Source organism: Cupressus sempervirens, chromosome 10, assembly GCF_028749045.1.
Source record: "Cupressus sempervirens isolate cs-2001-9-10 chromosome 10, ASM2874904v1, whole genome shotgun sequence".
Lineage (NCBI taxonomy): Eukaryota > Viridiplantae > Streptophyta > Pinopsida > Cupressales > Cupressaceae > Cupressus > Cupressus sempervirens.
Genome location: NC_143127.1, coordinates 471,608,530 through 471,630,145, shown reverse-complemented (window position 1 = coordinate 471,630,145; position 21,616 = coordinate 471,608,530). Strand labels below are relative to the sequence as shown.

The 21,616-nt window shown below is 38.2% G+C and overlaps 1 protein-coding gene across 3 annotated transcripts in view; it reads right to left on the bottom strand.

Annotated features, from left to right (window-relative positions):
* LOC149534736 (RHOMBOID-like protein 12, mitochondrial) overlaps positions 1 to 21,616 on the bottom strand; it is a 243,120-nt gene that overhangs the window by 46,144 nt on the left and 175,360 nt on the right. The gene's annotated exons all lie outside the window — the stretch shown is intronic.

The window sequence follows — 21,616 nt, the reverse complement described above, 5'->3', positions numbered from 1 at the left end:
TTTGTTATTCACAAATCACAAAGTTTGAAGTTTTCAATAATTCTTGCCATTTTGAAAGCTTTTGTTGTATTCACGTTTTAACCAATCTACTTTAAGCTTCTTGCATTTAAGGTTCCTATCTAGGATCAAGTACACCCGCCTCGGATTTGCAGAGCCAAAAGTGCAGGGAACTCAGCCCGTATTGTTCAGTTCCATCAAATTGGCCTTAACCAATTGGATATCCCAACATCGAGCAGGCAAGGCTTGTAGGATTCCAATCTCCAGTTTTGGGAACCAATAGATTGGCAACTCTACTGGGGAGAGTTGCAAAGAAAACCCTAAGAGTTTCTGACTATAGACTAGTAAGAGTTAGATTCTATTTGATTTCTTATTTTGATTTGGATTAATATGGTTTTTACATTTAATATTGTGCATTTTAATTTCCTTGAAGACTTTGATCTCATAATTATTTTATAAATATAATTGATCTGTGGAGATTGTATCTTGTAGAGCATTGTATGTCTTCTTTAAACCCTTTCCACAGGTTAGGTATACTCTATACTCTGCTGGAAGAAAGAACTCAAATTCTTGAAGATTATTCGTTTCTTCCATTTGGAGGTGGCGACTCTATTGTGTTGTGATTGGTACTTCAACAAAAGGAGTGCCTGAATCATTAGTGACACTACGGAGGGAGAAGACCCAAAAGGAAGTGTTATACAGTTTCTTCAAATGTATTGATCATTTGAAAGAAATCCTTTTGTTCCAGATGGCATCAAGAAATTGGATTTCAGCAAGTTTGATTATGACCCTAGCAAGTTATCTCCAAAGCTTTCACAACTGGTACCAAAGTTCCATGGAGAATGGGATGAATCGGCAATTCGACATTTGGATGCATTCTACACATTTATATAAGATTATGAAATTTGTGCAAAAGATCAAGTGATGAAGTTGTTTGCCAGAACATTAAAGAACAATGCGAGACAAGCATATGAATCATTACCCACACATGTATCTCATCTTGGAAAGAATTTGAAAGATGCTTCCTATCTGAATTTGATGATGCAAGCCACGAAGAAGAGATGCATTATGAACAATATGAAGACCAAAGCTGCAACATGGAAGAGGATCCTGACATGTCTCCACTTGATACCTTTTTCAATTTGGAAAGGAATGAGGGTGAAACCTCGACACATTTGTTTTTGAGAGTGATGAACAATTATCATGAGATTCCATCGAACTCCAAACCTCCTTACATGGAATTTCTTAACAAAATTGTTAACTTGACAATCTCGCCAAAGGACCCTTATGTAAAGCTTCTTCTTCAGATATGTGATCAAGCAATTAAACATTGTTGCCCCAATTTTCACCATGTACCAATTTTGCAAAGTGGAAATTAACTTGTATTGTGTTTAGTCTAGTCGAGTCAGTTGGTCCTTTCTTTCTCAAATGACAAGTATCTCCATCGGGTTTTCATCTTTTCTTTTCTCCCGCATTATATGGCGAGGTGGGTTTTCTTTATCAACATGAGTCTTTTGGCTAGTTTAGGACCTTGCTCGATGCACATTCTTGAATTATGTTACTTCAGATGAACTTACTTGCAGCTCATTTTGTTCCAAACATAAAGAAAGTTGAACTGGAGGAAAATCTAGTTTAGTCTTCTCCTTGGCAGGTTTTCGCACCCCGAAGGTGAAACTCCGCCGAGATTTACAAATGTGGTTTGCAAGCTTAAATAAAGAGAGGAAAATTATGTTATGGACAGATCATTCAAGTATTGCCATGTGTTCACTGTGGGAATCATTCAAAACTCACTAAGATGATTAAGAAAAAGATCGGCAAAAAACTTAGAAACAGCTTCTCCTCGGCGGGTTTCGAACCAAGAAGTCAGTTTTTCGAAAAGGCATTTGTGAAAAGGTAAAGTGAGTCAGTGGGTCCCATTTTTCACTCGCGAAGTCATTTTTATATTTTCCGAAGGCTTAGAGTAAAGTAGTTACAGCAGAGAAGGTAAAACAAGGGCAAAAGTGGAAAAGTGGAAATTGCCTTCTCCTCTGCGGGCTTTCTACCCTTGAGAGCAATTTTTCGCATGTAATGGAAAATCGTTCCTGCAAGCATAGTAATTGTGTAAATTGATCATGGGATGTTTTGAGAAAGATAATTGAAGCAAATCAATTGAGTTTGTGAAGTTATTTTAAACAGAATCCAGTCAGGCGGATTTCTTCCCAAGGAGTACTCCGTTCTTATTTTTCCGAAACTCGATTAAAACGGAAAATAAGTTTGTAATAAAGGAAAGTTACCGTTGGACCAGTGGAAACAGTGAAAAGACAAGGAAAAATCCGTTAGAACCCTCGTATTTACTAATCCAATGGATTTATCCATAAATTTGCTTGTGTGGCACGGATCATGAAATTCAACGAGCAGATCAAGGGTTCTTATATAAAGATAAGCATAACAAATTTTCAAATTACCGCTTTCTCTATTAAACTGTTATGCCATTATTTTGAATAGTTCTCTCAAAAACCTTCAGAGTTATAGAGTTTACTCTTGGCACTATTCGCAATTGTTGAGTTTCAGTTCACCTCAATATTGGACAAGATGGCCACAAGATTTGCTGGTTTTGATGGGCTGGGTGGAGTTAAGTCAACATGGAAGAATATTAAAGACACTTTACTCAGTTTCTTTGATATGCAAGACTTCCAAAGGACCCTAAGAATGGAGCCAATTCACCCCATAACGGAGAAACTTCAAGGAAGTGGATTAGTAGAGGAAGCCAGATTTCCAATAGCAGTACAAGCTCCAGAGTTGATTATTGAATGCATCAATCATTACAATCCGGATACAAAGCAAACTTATTACCAAATCAAACAGTGCTAATCTCAATTGATAGGGAAATGATAGTGAACTACCTGCGGATTCTAGAACAAGAGGAGTTCTCTGAATTAACAATTGGAGGAGCTATGTCTGAATTCTCTCTGAAGAAGATGGTGTGGCAAAAAGAGATCACGGGGTCTTGGTTCCAAAAGCCAAGGGGAGTTAAGACTAAGGTCCCTAAAACCCTTTTCGGCACTGATCTCAAGCCTGAGATTGTGGAAATTCTAGTCCTCTTGCATTGACTTAAAGGTGAAGTAGAAGCCCTTAATTTTGTAGAACAATACTTCTTTTTGGTGCAAATTATTTGCTCAAATACACAGTATGTTAACTGGGCATATGAGGTTAGTGAACATCTGTCTAGGGCTCTCAGTGCGGCTAAGTTCTACAATTCATTTTATATGTCTTCTTTCTTGATATATATGTTGGCTTCCCTATAATTGTGGCTGGGACTCCCCAGATTAGAGAATTTTCCTGATGATGTGAAAAGCTATGAATTTTATCCATGTCTGCAGTTACAGAATAGTTATGCGGAGTATATCCGAGTAAATGATGCGTTCACGATGAGAATATGCAGGGACCTCCAAGGATGTCTAGACCGGAGATTCAGTCCAGAAGCAATGGCGGTCATCAGTCAATTCGGCAGTTATTTCATTCAATTATCATCTTTTTCTTATTTGAGTCTTGCAGCGTTTGATGGATTTCCTATGAAGCTGCCTAGATACTCGAACAACATGATTGTTAGGCAAGCGATTCAGGTGAACGTGTTGAGCGCCAGTTTGAAGAAGGGGTATGAATTTCACATGAAAGTTGGGGCCTACAGTTCTGAGTCTCGATCCAATGCTAAGAATATGCTCAAGGCATTCGAGAACAAATATAGACTTGAACAATATGAATTGGTAAGGCCCATGTTTGATCCTAAGAATTATGCCAGAGATGTACTTCAAATTGGAAGCGTAATAAAGCACGTAACTACCATAGAAGATTACTAGGTAGATTGTAAAGATGAGCTAGAGAGCCGAGATCGAGCTTTTGCTAGATTGACAGTGGATTAAATAAAGACATATGGCATTAACTTAGATGTGGAACGGCTAGAAGATGATGGGCATAATATGTATAGCAATACATATTTGACTAAACTAAGCAATACTCCTATCAGTTATGAACCCTATGTGGATATAGAGGAAGATTTTGATGTTATGATGGCTCGGATCATCAAGAGGACTGGGAAATGGGTTGAGTGGACAGCAAAAAAGGGCCGGAGTAAGAGTAAGACTACTCAAGCTTCTCCAGCCGCTACTACTCCTACTTCTTCTTAGAGTGCCACACCCAGTGTTACAACTACAGCTGCTCAAGGACCTGCTCAATCTACAGGAGGAGGTGATCAACCCCCGGAGAAAAACATTTCAATAGCTCCAACTTGCCAAGGCAGTCCTCTACCAGTTATTGGAGCCCAAGCTAGCATCAAAGAAAAGAACACTAAAGAGCCGAAAGATGGTGTTATTGCTCCAGTCTCACCTCCTCATGTTACTGCTCCAGTCTCACCACCTCACATTACTCCAACTCCATCCCCTCATCATAGCCCTGGTCCATTTGCAAGCGCTCCTCTTTTGAAGCCAACTAGTTCCACCATTCAGATAGTAGAGATCGGGGATGAAAAGAGCAGTAGCAACCAGTCCACTGAATCTGATGAAGCTACGAAGAAAACTCAAGAGGAAGAGAAAACCCTGAGTTCATCTAGGCTTCTCTTTCAAGATCCAAAGAGTCCTTTTTCTGCAACTACAGTAACAGTGACTACGGTGAAGAAGAAAATGTTCAGTATAGAGTCACATGGGGGTACTTCTAAAGTGATTAGTACAGAGCCCCGGTTGGAAGACAACTTAGAAAGGAAGAGAAAGAGAAAAGAGGAGAGTATCCCTGCAAAAGATACTGTGTCTCAAGCAGTTCGCTCTAGGTCTGCAATAGTGAAAGCTAATAAGCACGAGACTCTATCAATACTTGGGCAAGATCCAGAAACAGGACACTTAACCATGGAGATAGCAAAGCCAAACAAAGCAGGGAGAATTGAAGACATGACACCTAATGATTTCACTCTGCATTCAATTGATCTTGGAGAGGCTAGACATGATACAAGGGTGGGCTTATGGAGATCAAGTAATGAAGTGATAGAAGAACAACTGAAGAGCCTCAAATTGTCAAAAATCAAGATAAAGGCAGAGATTGAAGTATTGAAAAGATTTATCAGGCAGTTAGATGTTCCATTGGCAACCATTACTGGTGTGCCTGCTACTGAGAACCTTACAGCAGAAGAACTGCAAGGTTTCATCTCACAGCTTTAGAAAGATAGGCATTTTGGCCAAATCGGAAACGACTGGATTGAGAAACTCAAAGCAGATTGAGTTGCTCTGATCGATCAAATTGAAAATGTTATCCTTCGATTGGAAACTAAGAAGGATAATATCATATCTAATCGCAACACTTTGGTCACGAAGAAGGCAAGATGTGATGAGTGCATTTCCCTCCTGGAAATGATCATCCAGATGAAGGCAAAGGAGGTGGTTGAAGCGAAAATTTTGAAGAAAGGAACTGAGCCTCTGTTTGAATGGCTTCAAGGTATGCAATTCAAGCTAGAGATGATTCAAGAAGCTGAAGGACTCAAGGAAACAGGAGATAAAGTGAAGAGAACTCAAGAGAGGGCATTTGAACCGATGAAGGGATTACGCACTGATCCACAAACTAGCGGTCAAGGGAAAGCTCTTATTGGAGTGGAGGTAATGAAGAACAACTTCTCCATGTACTTGCGTAACCTATTGGGAATGGCTTCAAGCAGTCAAAACAGAGCGACAAAGCTACAGACGTTTGGTGGATGCGTAAACGTGGCTGCTAAAGAATTGACAAGTCAATTAAATGCAGTGAAGGAGCTAGCTCGAGAGCATTTGAAGTGGCTCTTAAGATTCACTAATGTACATGTGCCTAATCACAAAGAATTGATTCCAATTATAGTTGTTGCTAAAGCATATAGAGCGAAAACTGAAAAAAGGAAAGAAGTCCGAGTGATTCAGCTCACGCCCCCTTTTCATTTTCTTTTGTAAATTTTGTAATACAATAAACTGGCATCTTGCCATTTGTCATCCTCAGAAGATGAACTGATTAAAATTCCTATTGTAACAGTCATCTCTCAAACTCTATATGTATGAAGTTGAATGATTAATGAAAGGTCAGAAAATTTTTGGTGTAGGATACTTGATGTTGCAGAGTCAATTGAAGAGTATTTTTATGTCAATTATTTTTTATTCCAGTTAGTTGATAGTTGTTAATTAGCTGATTCTTTCTCTTAAACTAAGTTACAGTAGGAAGGAAAGGATGTTTCATTCCTTTGTTTTGAGGTTGTGAATAAACCCAGTAGGATGTGTTGTGGAATATTCAGAGGACTCCTTGGAAATTTTTCATTATTTCATTTATATCTCTGTTAATAGTTGTTGTAGATTAGTTAAGTGGTAAGTGTGTGAATTCATAGGATGTGTGAGTTCTACCATTCGGTTCATAGACTAGAAAGCTCTCCTTGCCTAGATTAAGTTCTGTTTAGGCTTAATTCGGTTTGCCTCTTCTGCTCTCGGGTTAAGAGCATACCCTGTGTTAGTCTTAGGATCAAAACATAATTCATTGCATATCATTCCGTAAGGGAGCTGTACCTACCAATTCAGAGAAAGGCCAGTAATCAAAGAACGGCTTTTCAACTATTGTAACCAAATATTGTTCATGATTTGGGCACTAAGAGTCATATTCCTAAGGAGCAAGAAAGGACAAATCTGTTTACCAACAGATTTTTGGCAACTCTACTGGGGAATATGAAGAGTCACTTGAACAAAAAGCCTATGTCATCAGGAAAAATGGTACTACCTCATGAAAATATTATTCCAATTGGGTGACCAAGAGGACATAATTTCATCCCTCAACACATTCATTTGGAGACATAGAAGGAATACTGAACATTATCGGAACGCTAGCCAAGTATTAAAGGAAGAATAAAGCAGAGTTGAAGCCTTGGAAAGAGATGTTCAAAGGAGAGATATCCGGAGAGTAGAAAGACAATTAAGACAATAAGCTTAGAGATAAACTAGACCCAGCATCTCGGAACAATTTACGTTCCTCAGAAGTACCAAGGAACAGGGTGGGCAAGACACTACCTTTTATAAACTTGCAGAGCTCGGCTTTCCTATTTTAGACGTCCCAAAGAGGAAAGGTGAAGGTAAAAGTCAGAGTCGACCTCCTTTCCCTGTTAGAAATCAGGACGCCAGCACTTCACACTCCACTTGTCAACTATTAGCACTTCACAGAGTTACTGCCCCTCCAGTTGTTAATTTTCCGCCATATACTGCTAGAACAATCATGGCCGCTCCATGGGCCGCAGCAACAGGACCGTTAGCACTAAATGCTTACCATCCACTCTCGGTCGGTTCAAGGAAGAATTTTCCTAAATTCTCAAGTGATGGGAAAGTCACTACAGATGAACACATTAAAGCTTTCTTTGCGGCTACTCATATCTTAGGAGTGGGACATGAAGATCTTGCTGTAAGATTGTTCGTACGAGCCCTCACAAATACTGCAACAAATTGGTTTTATCATCTAGCTTATGGCTCAATAACTGATTGGGATACAATGAGAACTGAATTTGAGACAAGATTTAAAACTGCGGAAGATGAACATGCCTTGCTAACATAGATAACTTCAATTAAGAAGCAACCAACTATGAGCATGAGGGATTTCGTTGCAAAATTCAATAAGATTAATAGCAGAATTCCTACTACTGATAGACCCACACCTGGTAATCTGAAAACTTTCTTTATTAGTGCTATGCCTCCAGATATAATTATGATCTGAGAAGAGCACATCCCACTGATCTGGCTGACGCACAAAAGAAAGTGATTGAATGTGAGGATGATTTAATTTCCGCGGGAAAATCGAAACGAGAACTTCAAACTAAAGGGAGTTCTAGTAATACCACATCATCGGAAGAGATGATTCAGAAGTTGTCTAATGAACTAGTAGCAATGAAGAAGCAATTACCCGGATTCAATAGCTCTTGTCAACGGAATTACCAAAATTCACCAGGAAGAAGCAATGAAAGTAGATTTCTGTAGCTTACAAGTTCACAACCTAGGTTGCAAATTGAAGCACTGCCAAAAAAGGAAAATATGTGCGTCTTTCATTTGACCACAAATCATGGCAGTGAGAATTGTCGGGAGACTGCCCGTATGATGCAATTGTTATCTACTAATGAATTAAACACTGCGGCTCCTTGTTCAGAGCCTGATTCTTATTTAAATGGCGACTCTAGAAATTTATTTTTAGAATACGAATCAGATTCTAAATCAAAAGGTGAGTGTTACGCAACTATTGATGGAACTTCATACATAGTGGACAAAGGTTAAAGAATCAAACCTCTAGTCACACTCACAGGAATGACTTCAGTCCTTCAACAAGCAATCTACATACTAATCAAGGAGCATATACTTCACAAACGGGTAAGGACAAGACATCCTTTGATTTCATTCAATTTTGTGAAGAGTCAAAAATTCAAATTTCCACTATTGATTATTTAAAGTCACATCCTTCTGCGTTAAAAAGACTGGTAGACCGATGTAAAGGAAACACATCAGATGCTAATTGTAACATAATGGTTGACAAAGAAGACGAAACCTTGACATCTGGTTTGTTTAATCAAGATGATTCCACAGTTTTAGCAACCTCTCCTGGGCAAAAGCCTAAACCTTTTTATATCTCATTGTACATCAATGGATGTAAACTCAGTAATTGTATAATAGATTCGGGTGCATCAGATAATGTCATGCCTTACTCTATAGCTAAAGCTTTGGATCTCAATCTTACTAAAGTGCATGGAAGATGCTATTCAATGGATGCCAAACAATTTCCCTTACAGGGACAGATTAAAGACACTCAAGTAGCTTTAGCTTCACATCCAGAAAAGAAGCTCCTATTGACTATCCTAGTAGTTGATATCCCAGCAAGCTATGGACTTCTGTTAAGTAGAAGGTTTTGTCGTGACTTAGAAGGAGAAATAAAACTAGACTGGTCCCAAGCAGTAATACCTATTGGGAATAAGAAAGTCAAATTAGAACCTGAAGAAAAGGAAAAGTTCATAGTGTTGAAATCAAACGATCGTAAAGCTCAGATCCCATATCAAGAATTAGAATTTGGCAATTATATGTTGTTTACTAAAGAAAACCCAAAAGAACAAATAGACGAAAATCAAAGTGATAAAGTTTCCAATGAAAATAAAGATGTACCAGGCATATGGACACTTGAATTTGACAGAAGTTGTGCCTCTTCAGGATCTGGAGCTAGTGTAGTATTGATATCCCTAGAAGGAGAACCTAAACCTATGGCTTTCAAATTAGAATTTGGGAATACGAATAACATTGCGGAATATGAGGCCTCATTACTTGGAATAATAACAGCAAAAGAAAGAGGAATAAAGATTTTAAAAGCCCAAGGTGATGCAGAGCTTATTGTAAAGCAGGTAAAAGGGCAGTATTCTGTTAAAAATCACAAGCTGAAGAATTACAGGAACAGAGTCTGGGATGAGATTGTAGGTCTAGATGCCTTCTCTATTGAAGCAGTTCCGAGAGAGATGAATACCAAAGCTGATTCCTTAGCTGTCTCTGCCTCCCTATTACTTCCTCACCCAGATTTCCAAGACAAGAAGTACCAGATCGAAATTGTGTATCGATCTGCCATTCCGGATAACACAAAATAATGGCAAGTTTTCAATGATGATTAAAGTTTGCAGATGTTCCTTAAGAATAACAAGTTTAGCTTTGAGCACAAATCCAATGGAAGTAATCATGAAAGCCCTATTGCAGAGAAAGAACAGAGCCAAAATGTGGAAGTTCAGTTGAAAGGCAACATTATTCCCCCATATTTCATGGCCTTAGAAAAATTGTTTAATAGATATGATGCTTACATAAAGCAAAAGAGAGCAGAAAAGGGGCCAACAATGGGTGAATATGAAGGAGTTAACAATATTCATAATCCCAAATTGATTAACATTGGGAAGTGTTGTTTACCCGAAGAGATAGAGGCCGCAAAGAATCTATTTATGGAATATAGAGATGTTTTCGCTTGGAGCTATGAAGATATGAAAAGTTATAGAAATGGGAAGGTAAAACATGAAATTCAATTCAATGGAAGTAAAATTGGAAGGTAAAACATGAAATTCAGTTGAATACAAATGGGAAGGTAAAACACGAAATCCAATGGAAGTAATCATGAAAGCCCTATTGTAGAGAAAGAACAGAGCCAAAATGTGGAATTTCAGTTGAAAGGCAACATTATTCCCCCATATTTCATGGCCTTAGAAAAATTGTTTAATAGATATGATGCTTACATAAAGCAAAAGAGAGCAGAAAAGGGGCCAACAATGGGTGAATATGAAGGAGATAACATTGGAGATATTCATAATCCCAAACTGATTAACATTGGGAAGTGTTGTTTACCCGAAGAGATAGAGGCCGCAAAGAATCTATTTATGGAATATAGAGATGTTTTCGCTTGGAGCTATGAAGATATGAAAAGTTATAGAAATGGGAAGGTAAAACACGAAATTCCACTGAAGCCTGATGTAGTCCCTTTCTGGCAGAAACAAAGGAACTATAATCCTAAAGTCCCTAATGCCATCTTCCAAGAAGTAAATAAGATGTTAAAAGCAAGAATTATTTATCCCATTCATCATTCCACCTAGATAGCTAATATAGTACCCGTCAAAACGAAGAATGGAGAAATAAGAATCTGTGTTGATTTCCGCAACCTAAATCAAGCGTCCCTGAAAGATAACTTTGCTCTTCCTAATATGGACTATTTATTGCAAACAGTGGCAAGATCTGAAATGATGTCTATGCTTGACGGCTTCTCAGGTTATAATCAGATTGAAGTAGAAGAGAAAGACTAGCATAAGACGGCGTTCACTACCCCTTAGGTTACATTTGCGTATCGCAGAATGCCTTTTTGGACTTATCAATGTTGGTGCTACATTCCAAAGGTGCATGAGTAAGACATTCGCTGATTTGAAAGACCGAATCATAGTCATATACCTAGATGACCTCACCGTGTTCTTCAGAAAAAGAAAAGATCATATGGAAGATTTGAGTTAAGTGTTACAGAGGTGCCGAGAGCATGGAATATCTCTCAACCCAAAGAAGTCAGTTTTCTGTATGACAAAAGGAAAGCTCCTTGGCCATATAGTGTCCCAAGAAGGCATTAGAATTGACCCTGAAAGAGTAGAAGCTATTCAAAGACTAAGCCTACCCTCAAACAAAACAGGGGTTAAATCTTTCTTTGGGCAAGTGAATTTTCTCAGAAGATTTGTGCCTGATTTCACGGAAACTACTAAACATATTGTAGACATGATGAAAGGGAATTCAAATTTCAAATGGAATGAGGCAGCAAAGCGAGCTTTTCATGATATAAAAACTGCTATCGCTAATGCCTCGGTACTGTGTCATCCAAATTATAAATGAGATTTTATTATTTATTGTTATGCTTCTGAGCATAAATTGTCAGCTATTCTTTTACAAGAAAATGATGAAGGAATTCAAGCTCCCATAGCTTTTATGAGCATACCTTTAAAAAATCATGAGCTGAAGTACTCGCAAATTGAAAAGCTTGCTTTTGCAGTAGTCAAGGCTCTTAAAAAATTTAGGTTCTACATCCTGCATTCACATTCAATAGTTTTTGTCCCAGATGTAGCAATAAAGAGCGTACTGACGAAACAAGATATAGGTTGCAATGTTAGAGGAGCATGGGTAGCAAAAATACAAGAATACGATATAGAGATTAAACCTACCAAGTTGATAAGAGGGAATGCTCTATGCAAGGCAATTGCAGAAAATAAAATCACTCGAGAGTTAGAAGAATCGGGTGAGAAGCAATTGGTGTTAGTTGTACGTCTCTACGATCCATGGTTTGAAAACATCTCTTACTTTTTAATGTATGGTGAATGTCCAGAGGGCCTAAATGCAAAGCAAAGAAGAGACCTTAAACTAAAAGTAGCAAAGTATGTGATCTGGGATGGTAAGCTTTTCAAAAGAGCTATTCATGGTACTTTCCTTAGGTGTGTAGATAAACAACAGCACGAAAAGCTGTTGAAGACATTTCACGATGAAGCTTGTGGAGGACATTTCTCTTCTTCAGTAACAGCATTTAAAATACTGCGACAGTGCTATTACAGGCTTGGGATGTTTAAAGACGCATATGCCTAGGTAGCAAAGTGTGAAAAGTGCAAGATGTTCTCTGGACGCCCTCAATTAGCTACTCTAGCACTAAGACCTGTTATCATCGAAGGGCCTTTTCAACAATGGGGCCTTGATTTCATTGGTCTGATTACTCCTATATCCAGTGCTGGTCATCAATATATAATAACTACAACTGACTACTTCACTAAATGGGTAGAAGCTAAAGCTACAAAGAAGACTAATTCTGAGGTAGTGTGCGAATTCATAAAGCAGAACATTTTGGTCAGGTTTGAGGTTCCTATCAAACTAATGATGGATAACGGATCTTATTTTTCTTCAATTGAAATTACTGATTTTTGTTTTGAGTATGGGATCACCGTTGGTCATTCATCTGATTATTTCCCCCAAGGGAATGGCCAAGCAGAGTCTAGCAATAAGAATTTAATTAATATTGTGAAGAAGCTAGTCTCAGATAATCAGAAGACCTGGCACAACAGGATTTATGAGGCACTCTGGGCAGATAGAGTGTAATGTCCCCTTTTTAGCATTCATAGCATGATGTTGTCGTTAGCTTATTTCCCCACGGTCTCGTAGGCTAACCAGGACATTAAAGGTACTTAGAGGCCATTTGGCCCAGATAGTTTCAGTTACAGGTCTTTCTAAGGGGTTTTGAGGCAACTTTGGGCATACTTACTATTTATAGTAAGTCATCTTGGGCAGGGGTAGACATCTAGTGGCAACGGTATGTCGATGGTAATTGTTTAAAATCGACAAGAAGACTTGTTTATCACTGATAAGATTTGCTATGCATTGATAAAGCTATTTTATAAAGATAAATTTAAATATTTAACTTTATTAATGCATAGACTATAGTTTGTGAAAAATATTTAAATTAAAAGAGTGCCCTTTATTTTATAACACATTGGAGACATAAGTTACATAAAGGGAGTTATGTTTTATCCCCCATTGAGAAAACGAAGGATGGAGCCCTTGTGAGAACACTATAAAAGAAATGGAAGAGCTTCTTTTAAGTATGCTTGGAAATATCAAAGAAATTGGGAAATTTTCTGGAGATTATGTCTCAATAGTTTGAAGGACGAAATCCCTTCAAGTTGGAAATCTTGACGCCATTGAAAGATATGGTCTTCAGATTCAACATGGTAGCAGTCTGAAAAAGCAGATACGAAAAAGCGGTTCAAAAAAGCAGAACCGAAAAAGCAGTCCGTAAAAGCAGTTCAAAAAGCAGATCCGAAAAAAGCAGGCCGAAAAAACGGACCCGAAAAAAGCAGGCAAAAAAAGTAGTCCGAAAAAGCAGCTCCAAAAAAAGCAATCCGAAAAACCAGTCGAAAAAGCAAAACAGAAGGGGCAGCATTGAAGGAAATTATTACAGCCATCTACAACCAGGTTCCTTTGTTAGTATTGTTTTTTAGGGTGTTATAAGTTTCACCTGTAAGTGTGCATTATACCAGCATTATCATTTTGTAATCCATGTAAATGCCAAAAGTCTTGGCCATATTTCATGAGCATTGTATTAGAAATTTCATTACAAATTAAGAAGATAATAGTTGCTGGTGTCATTTAAGCGATTCAATATCATTATTTATTAGCTAGTTACTTTGCATACCAACTGTTTGTAAAAATGTCAGTTGGTTGTAGGTGTTCATTTCTCATGCTTAGATCATATATATGCACTGAATATTGTCAAAATTAGTAGCAATCTCATGTTAGGTCATTGTGTAGTCCATTTGGAGTCTTCTAGCACAAGATTCTCATTGATGCAAATTGAAAAAAGAGTCATTTAAAGCAAGCTGAAATACTATATCAGTCATATGTCCCTTGCATGTGAATTGTCTGATGAATTTCCTTGAGCTTTTATCAGCATTTTGAGAGCAGACTTGAGGAGGGCCATTACAGTGGTATCAGAGCTTGCTTGCAAAGTATTTGACGAAATGTCAAACAACTGAAGTATAAAGATTTTTGGTGTTTGAAGAAGTTATAACCTATTGGGGTTATTACATAGAGTGACACACAAGAGGGCAATTGGTATATCCCCTTTTGAACTGGTTTATGGAACTAAAGCCAATCTGCCTCTACCTCTGGAGTTACCCACGAACAAACTCAGAATAGTAATTGAGAATGATGTCTATAAGGATGGTCTGGAGAAGAGGATCCTATATTTGAGCAAACTTGAAGAAGAAAGGAGGCAAACCACATTACACAGCACCAAATGCGACTGAAAGAGCTCTTTGATAAGAAAACAAGACCTCGAAAATTTATGGTAGGAGACATGGTACTACTTTGGGACAAAAGAAAGGCTCTGAAACGAATGCATAAGAAGTTTCATGCTCTGTGTAAAGGTCCATTCAGAATTCAAAAGGCATTCAAAAACAATTCCTTCAAGTTGGCATATGAAGATGGTGAAGTACTACCCCTGACTTATAATGGTCAGGATCTCAAGCTCTATCAAACTGCAAATTGAAAACAGGTAACCCCTGTATTGTACTATAGTTAAGCTTAGTGTCTCCTGTGTCTTGGTTAGCCTTTTCCCTTCTGTTTTCTTTTCCTCGTTCCTTGTTTTGTTTTAGTTTTTGTTGTGTTCTCACCTTTTATATTCTTTTGCGAAACCAAAGATCCTAAGTTCCTTGCTTGGGCATACTCTACCCAAGTCCCCATTCAGAGCCAACTTTTGCCCCACTTTTCACCATGTACCAATTTTACAAAGAGGAAATTAACTTGTATTTTGTTTAGTCTAGTCGAGTCAATTAGTCCTTTCTTCCTAAAATGATAAGTATCTCCATCGAGTTTTCATCTTTTCCCTTCTCCCCGCATTGTATGGCCGAGTGGGTTTTCTTTATCATCATGAGTCTTTTGGGTAGTTTAGGACCTTGCTCGATGGAGATTCTTGAATTATGTTACCTCAAATGAACTTACTCGCAGCTCATTTTGTTTCGAACATAAAGAAAGTTGAACTAGCAGAAAATCTAGTTTCGTCTTCTCCTTGGCGGGTTTTCGCACCCCGAAGGTGAAACTTCGCCGAGATTTACAAATACGGTTTGCGAGCTTAAATAAAGAGAGCCGAATTATGTTATGGACAGATCATTCAAGTATTGCCATGTTTTCACTATGGGAATCATTCCAAACTCACTAAGATTATTAAGAAAAAGATCAACGGAAAACACAAAAACAGCTTCTCCTTGGCAGGTTTCAAACCAAGAAGTCAGTTTTCCAAAAAGCCATTTGAGAAAAGGTAAAGTGAGTCAGTAGGTCCCATTTTTCACTCGCGAAGTCATTTTTATATTTTTCGAAGGCTTAAAGTAAAGTTCTTAGAGCAGAGAAAGTAAAAAAAGGGCAAAAGCGGAAAAGTGAAAATCGCATTCTCCTCCGCGGGCTTTCTACCCTCGAGAGCAATTTTCCGCATGTAATGGAAAATCGTTTCTACAAGCATAGTAATTGTGCAAATTGATCATAGAATGTTTTGGGAAAGATAATTGAAGCAAATCAATTGAGTTTGTGAACGTATTTTAAAGAAAATCCAATCAGGCAGATTTCTTCCCAAGGAGTACTCTGTTCTTATTTTTCCGAAACTGGGTTAAAACAGAAAATAAGTCTGTAATAAAGGAAAGTTACCGTTGGACTAGCAGAAACAATGAAAAGACAAGGAAAAATCCGTTAGAACCCTTGCATTTGCTAATCCAAGGGATTTATCCTAAAATTCGCTCGTGTGGCACGGATCATGAAATTCAATGGGCAGATCAAGGGTTCTTATATAAACATAAGCATAACAAATTTTCAAATTACCGCTTTCTCTATTAATCTGTTATGCCATTGTCTTGAATAATGCCCTCAATAACTCTCAAAGTTACAGTGTTTACTCTTGGCAATATTCGCAATTGTTGAGTTTCAGTTCACCTCACTATTGGACAAGATGGCCACAAGATTTGCTGGTTTTGATGGGCTGGGTGGAGTTAAGTCAACATGGCAGAATATTACAGACACTTTACTCCATTTCTTTGACATGCAAGACTTGCAAAGGAGACTAAGGACAGAGCCAATTCACCCCATAACGGAAAAACTTTGAGGAAGTGGATTAGTAGAGGCAGTCGGATTTCAAATAGCAGTACAAGCTCCAGAGTTGATTATTGAATGCATCAATCATTACAATCCCGATACAAAGCAAATCTTACTACCAGATCAAATAGTGCTAATCTCAATAAATAGGCAAACGGAAGTGAACTGCCTGCAGATTCCAGAACGAGAGGAGTTCTCTGAATTAACAATTGGAGGAGCTATGTCTGAATTCTCTCTGAAGAAGATGGTGTGGCGAAAAGAGATCATGGGGTCTTGTTTCCAAAAGCCAAGGGGAGCTAAGAGTAAGGTCCCTAAAACCCTTTTCGGCATTGATCTCAAGCCTGAGATTAGGGACATTCTGGTCCTCTTGCATTGACTTAAAGGTGAGGTAGAAGCCCTTAATTTTGTAGAACAATACTTCTTTTTAGTGCAAATTATTTGCTCAGATACACAGTATGTTGACTGGGCGTATGAGGTTAGTGAACATTTGTCTAGGGCTTTCAGTGCGGCTAAGTATTACAATTCATTTTATATGTCTTCTTTCTTGATATATATGTTGGCTTCCCTACAATTGTGGCCGGGACTCCCCAGAATAGAGAATTTTCTTGATGATGTGAAAAGCTATGAATTTTATCCATGTCTCCAGTTGCAGAATAGTTATGCGGAGCATATCCAAGTAAATGATGCATTCACGATGAGAATATGTAGGGAACTCGAAGGATGTCCGGAGCGGAGATTCAATCTAGAAGCAATGGTGGTCATCAGTCAATTTGGCAGTTATTTAATTCAATTCTCATCTTTTTCTTATTTACGTCTTGCAGCATTTGATGGATTTCCTTCGAAGCTGCCTAGATACCCGAACGACATGATTGTACTCATTGAGATCATGAGGCAAGCGATTCAGGTGAACGTGTTGAGCACAAGTTTCTAGAAGAAGGGGTATGAGTTTCCCATGAAAGTTGGGGCCTACAGTTGTGAGTCTTGATCCGATGTTAAGAATATGCTCAAGGCATTCAAGAACAAATATAGACTTGAACAATATTAAGTGGTAAGGCCCATGTTTGATCCTAACAGGCATGCCAGATACGTGCTTCAAATTGGAAGCATAATCAAGCATGTAACTACCATAGAAGATTACTGGGCAGATTGAAAAGATGAGTTGGAGAGCCGAGATCGAGCTTTTGCTAGATTAACAGTGGATCAAATAAAGACATATGCCATTAACTTAGATGTTGAAGGGCTAGAAGATGATGGGAAAAATATGTATAGCAATGCATATTTGACTAAACTAACGCATACTCCTATCAATTTTGAACCCTATGTGGATATAGAGGAAGATTTTGATGTTATGATGGCTCGGATCATCAACAAGACTGGGAAATGGGTTGAGTGGACAGCAAAAAAGGGCCGGAGTAAGAGTAAGACTACTCAAGCTTCTCCAGCCGCTACTACTCCTACTTCTTCTTAGAGTGCCACACCCAGTGTTACAACTACAGCTGCTCAAGGACCTGCTCAATCTATAGGAGGAGGTGATCAACCCCCAGAGAAAAACATTTCAATAGCTCCAACTTGCCAGGGCGGCCCTCTACCAGTTATTGGAGCCCAAGCTAGCACCGAAGAAAACAAGACTAAAGAGCCGAAAGATGGCGTTACTGCTCCAGTCTCACCTCCTCATGTTACTGCTCTAGTCTCACCTTCTCATCTTACTCCAACTCCATCCCCTCATCATAGCCCTGGTCCATCTGCAAGCACTCCTCTTTTGAAGCCAAATGGTTCCCCCATTCAGATATTAGAGATCGGGGATGTAAAGAGCAGTAGCAACCAGTCCTTTGAATCTGATGAAGTTGCAAAGAAAACTCAAGAGGAAGAGAAAGCCCCAAGTTCATCTAGGCTTCTTTTTCAAGATCCAAAGAGTCCTTTTTTCTGCAACTACAGCGGTAGTGACTGCGGTGAAGAAGAAAATGTTGAGTATAGAGTCACTTGGGGCTGCTTCTAAAGTGATTAGTACAGAGTCTTGGCTGGAAAACACCTTAGAAAGGAAGAGAAAGAGAAAAGAGGAGAGTATCCTTGCAAAAGATACTGTGTCTCAAGCAGTTTGCTTTGGGTTTGCAATAGTGAAAGCTAATAAGCAGAAGACTCTATCAATACTTGGGCACGCTCCAAAAACGGGACACTTAACCATGGCGATAGCAAAGCCAAATAAAGCAGGGAGAATTGAAGACATGACGCCTAATGATTTCACTCTACATTCAATTGATATTGCAGAGGCTAGACATGAAACAAAGGTGGGCTTATGGAGATCAAGTAATGAGGTGATAGAAGAACAACTGGAGAGCCTCAAATTGTGAAAAATCAAGATGAAGTTCAAGATAGAAGAATTGAAAAGATTTATCAGGCAATTACTTGTTCCATTGGCAACCATTACTGGTGTGCCTACTACTAAGAACCCTACAACAGAAGAAGTGCAAGTTTTCATCTCACAGCTTCAGAAAGATAGGCATTTTGGCCAGATCGAAAATGACCGGATTGAGAAACTCAATGCAAATGGAGTTGCTCTAATCGATCAAATTGGAAATGTTATCCTTCGATTGGAGACGAAGAAGGATAATATCATATCTAATTGCAACACTTTGGCCACGGAGAAGGCAAGATGGGATGAGTGCATTTCCCTCCTGGAAATGATCATCCAAATGAAGGCAAAGGAGGCGGTTGAAGCGAAATTTTTTAGAAAGGAACTGAGCCTCTGTTTGAATGGCTTCGGGGTATGTAATTCAAGCTAGAGATGATTCAAGAAGCTGAAGAAGGACTCAAGGAAACAGGAGATACGGTGAAGAGAACTCAAGACAGGGCATTTGAACTAATGAAAGGATTACGCACTGATCCACAAACTAGCGGTCAAGGGGAAGCTCTTATTGGAGTGGAGGTAATCAAGAACAACTTCTCCATGTACTTGAGTAACCTATTGGGAATGGCTTCAAGCAGTCAAAATAGAGTGACAGAGCTACAGACACTTGGTGGATGCGTAAACGTGGCTGCTAAAGAATTGACAAGTCAGTTAAATGCAGTGAAGGAGCTGCCTCGAGAGCATTCGAAGTGGCTCTTAAGATTCACTAATGTACATGTGCCTAATCACAAAGAATTGATTCCAATTATAGTTGTTGCTAAAGCATATAGAGCGAAAACTGAAAAAGGAAAGAAGTCCAAGTGATTCAGCTCACACCCCCTTTTCATTTTTTTTTGTAAATTTTGCAAATTTTGTAAATTTTGTAATACGACAAACTGGCATCTTGCCATTTGTCATCCTCAGAAGATGAACCAATTAAAATTCCTATTGTAACGGTCATCTCTCAAACTCTATATGTATAAAGTTGACTGATTAATGAAAGGTCAGCAAATTTTTGGAGTAGGATATTTGATGTTGCAGAGTCAATTGAAGAGTATTTTTATGTCAATTATTTTCGGCTCTAGTTAGTTGATAGTTGTTAATTAGCTAATTCTTTCTCTTAAACTAAGTTACAGTAGGAAGGAAAGGATGTTTCATTCTTTTGTTTTGAGGTTGTGAATAAACCCAGTAGGATGTGTTGTGGAATATTCGGAGAAGGACTCATTAGAAATTTTTCATTATTTCATTTATATCTCTATTAATAGTTGTTGTAGATTAGTTAAGTGTTGAGTGTGTGAATTCATAGGATGTGTGAGTTCAACCATTTGGTTCATAGACTAGAAAGCTCTCCTTGCCTGGATTAAGTTTTGTTTAGGCTTAATTCGGTCTGCCTCTTCTGCTCTCGGGTTAAGAGCATACCCTGTGTTACTTTTAGGATCAAAACATAATTCATTGCATATCATTCCGTAAGGGAGCTGTACCTACCAATTCAGAGAAAAGCCAATAATCAGAGAACGGCTTTTCAACTGTTGTAACCAGATATTGTTCATGATTTGGGCACTAAGAGTCATATTCCTAAGAAGCAAGAGAGGACAAATCTGTTTACCAACAAAGATGAAGCAAAAGATACTAAAATAATACAAGAACATAATGATGTTTCAAATTCAAATGTAGAAGAAATTGAAGAAGAATCTGATCATGATGAGACCAGTAAGGAATTAGATTGTGAAGAAAATGGAAATGATGAAGAGGATTCTCTTAGTGTGGATGAGATTTCAACCTTGTTAGACATTGAATATCAAAAGTATGTTGAAAAACGATAATCAAATTTTTATTTCCATACACAAGGAAAATCAGATCAAGGAGAAACAAATTGATGCATCTTGTGAAAGATTCAGTGAAAATTCATTCATCCTGTCAAATCCATATTACTTTTATGAGGAGGAAAACAATGAACCAAAAGGATCATACACTTCTCAAAAGGAGGATATATTTTTTGAAGGGATGCATTGTGTTCTGAGTATAGAAAGAGATCTATTTAGATACAATTTCTAAGAGTTCTCAAATCTTGTATATGATGGAATAGTAGGAGATTTCGAAAACAACATAAACATATATGAAAAGAAAGAAAATGTATCCAAAGACTTCCAAATCATTTCAGACACCCTATGCAGTGAAACAATAGAGAATCCAAATATAATATTTTGTCAAAGTGAAGTAGAACAACAGGAGGTAATGTCAAATGAAGGATCTCATGTAGATATGCCTAAGCATTCTACATTCTCGAGACCATTGTTTGAAAATGATATTTTAGGCAAACAAATATCTCAGAACTATGATGAAAATAATAAAGATATCATGCCTAATGATAATGTTGAAATCAATAAGATGTGTAGTATGTATTCACAAGGCAAGAATCTTTTTAGTTCATCCTATGAGCCAAAATCATATCAGATATATGAGAATGATATGAAATCAAACAAGCGCAATGAAGAGAGTGTGTTGAGCTTGAAGCATAGTTCTGAAGCTTTTTTAAGTATCATATCTAATCAAAATCTTGATCAAAGGAACTGCAGTGGTGCAGGAGAAGGACGCAGCTATCCGGGATAAAGATGCAGCAGAGCATGAATTACAGTTGGCCAAGAGACAAGCTATGGATGTTGCGCTTCTCCTGAAGGAGGCCGTAGAAGTTAATTCACAGATTCAGACAGATCTGCGCATCCGGACTGACCAGGTGTATGAGTTGCGTCGTCAACAACACTCTTCTGGGACCCCTCCTTCTCTCTAGTATTTCTTCTATTCTTCAATATGGATTGTCTCGTAATTTTGCTAGTCGTCAGGAGACGACTTTTCTTTTTGGGGGGGATGATGTCGTCGGCCGTTCGATAAAAGTCTTGTTATGTAGCCAACAGGCAAACAGTTTGTAACGGGTATAATGTACTTAGCTGACGGATACCTTCGGGAAGGTTCGTCTAAAAGTATTTATAACCCCTTCGAGAAGCATTGTAATTATCATTATCATATCATATGAGAAAAAGCATAATGTACTGTTGGCATATGCGAATAATAATAA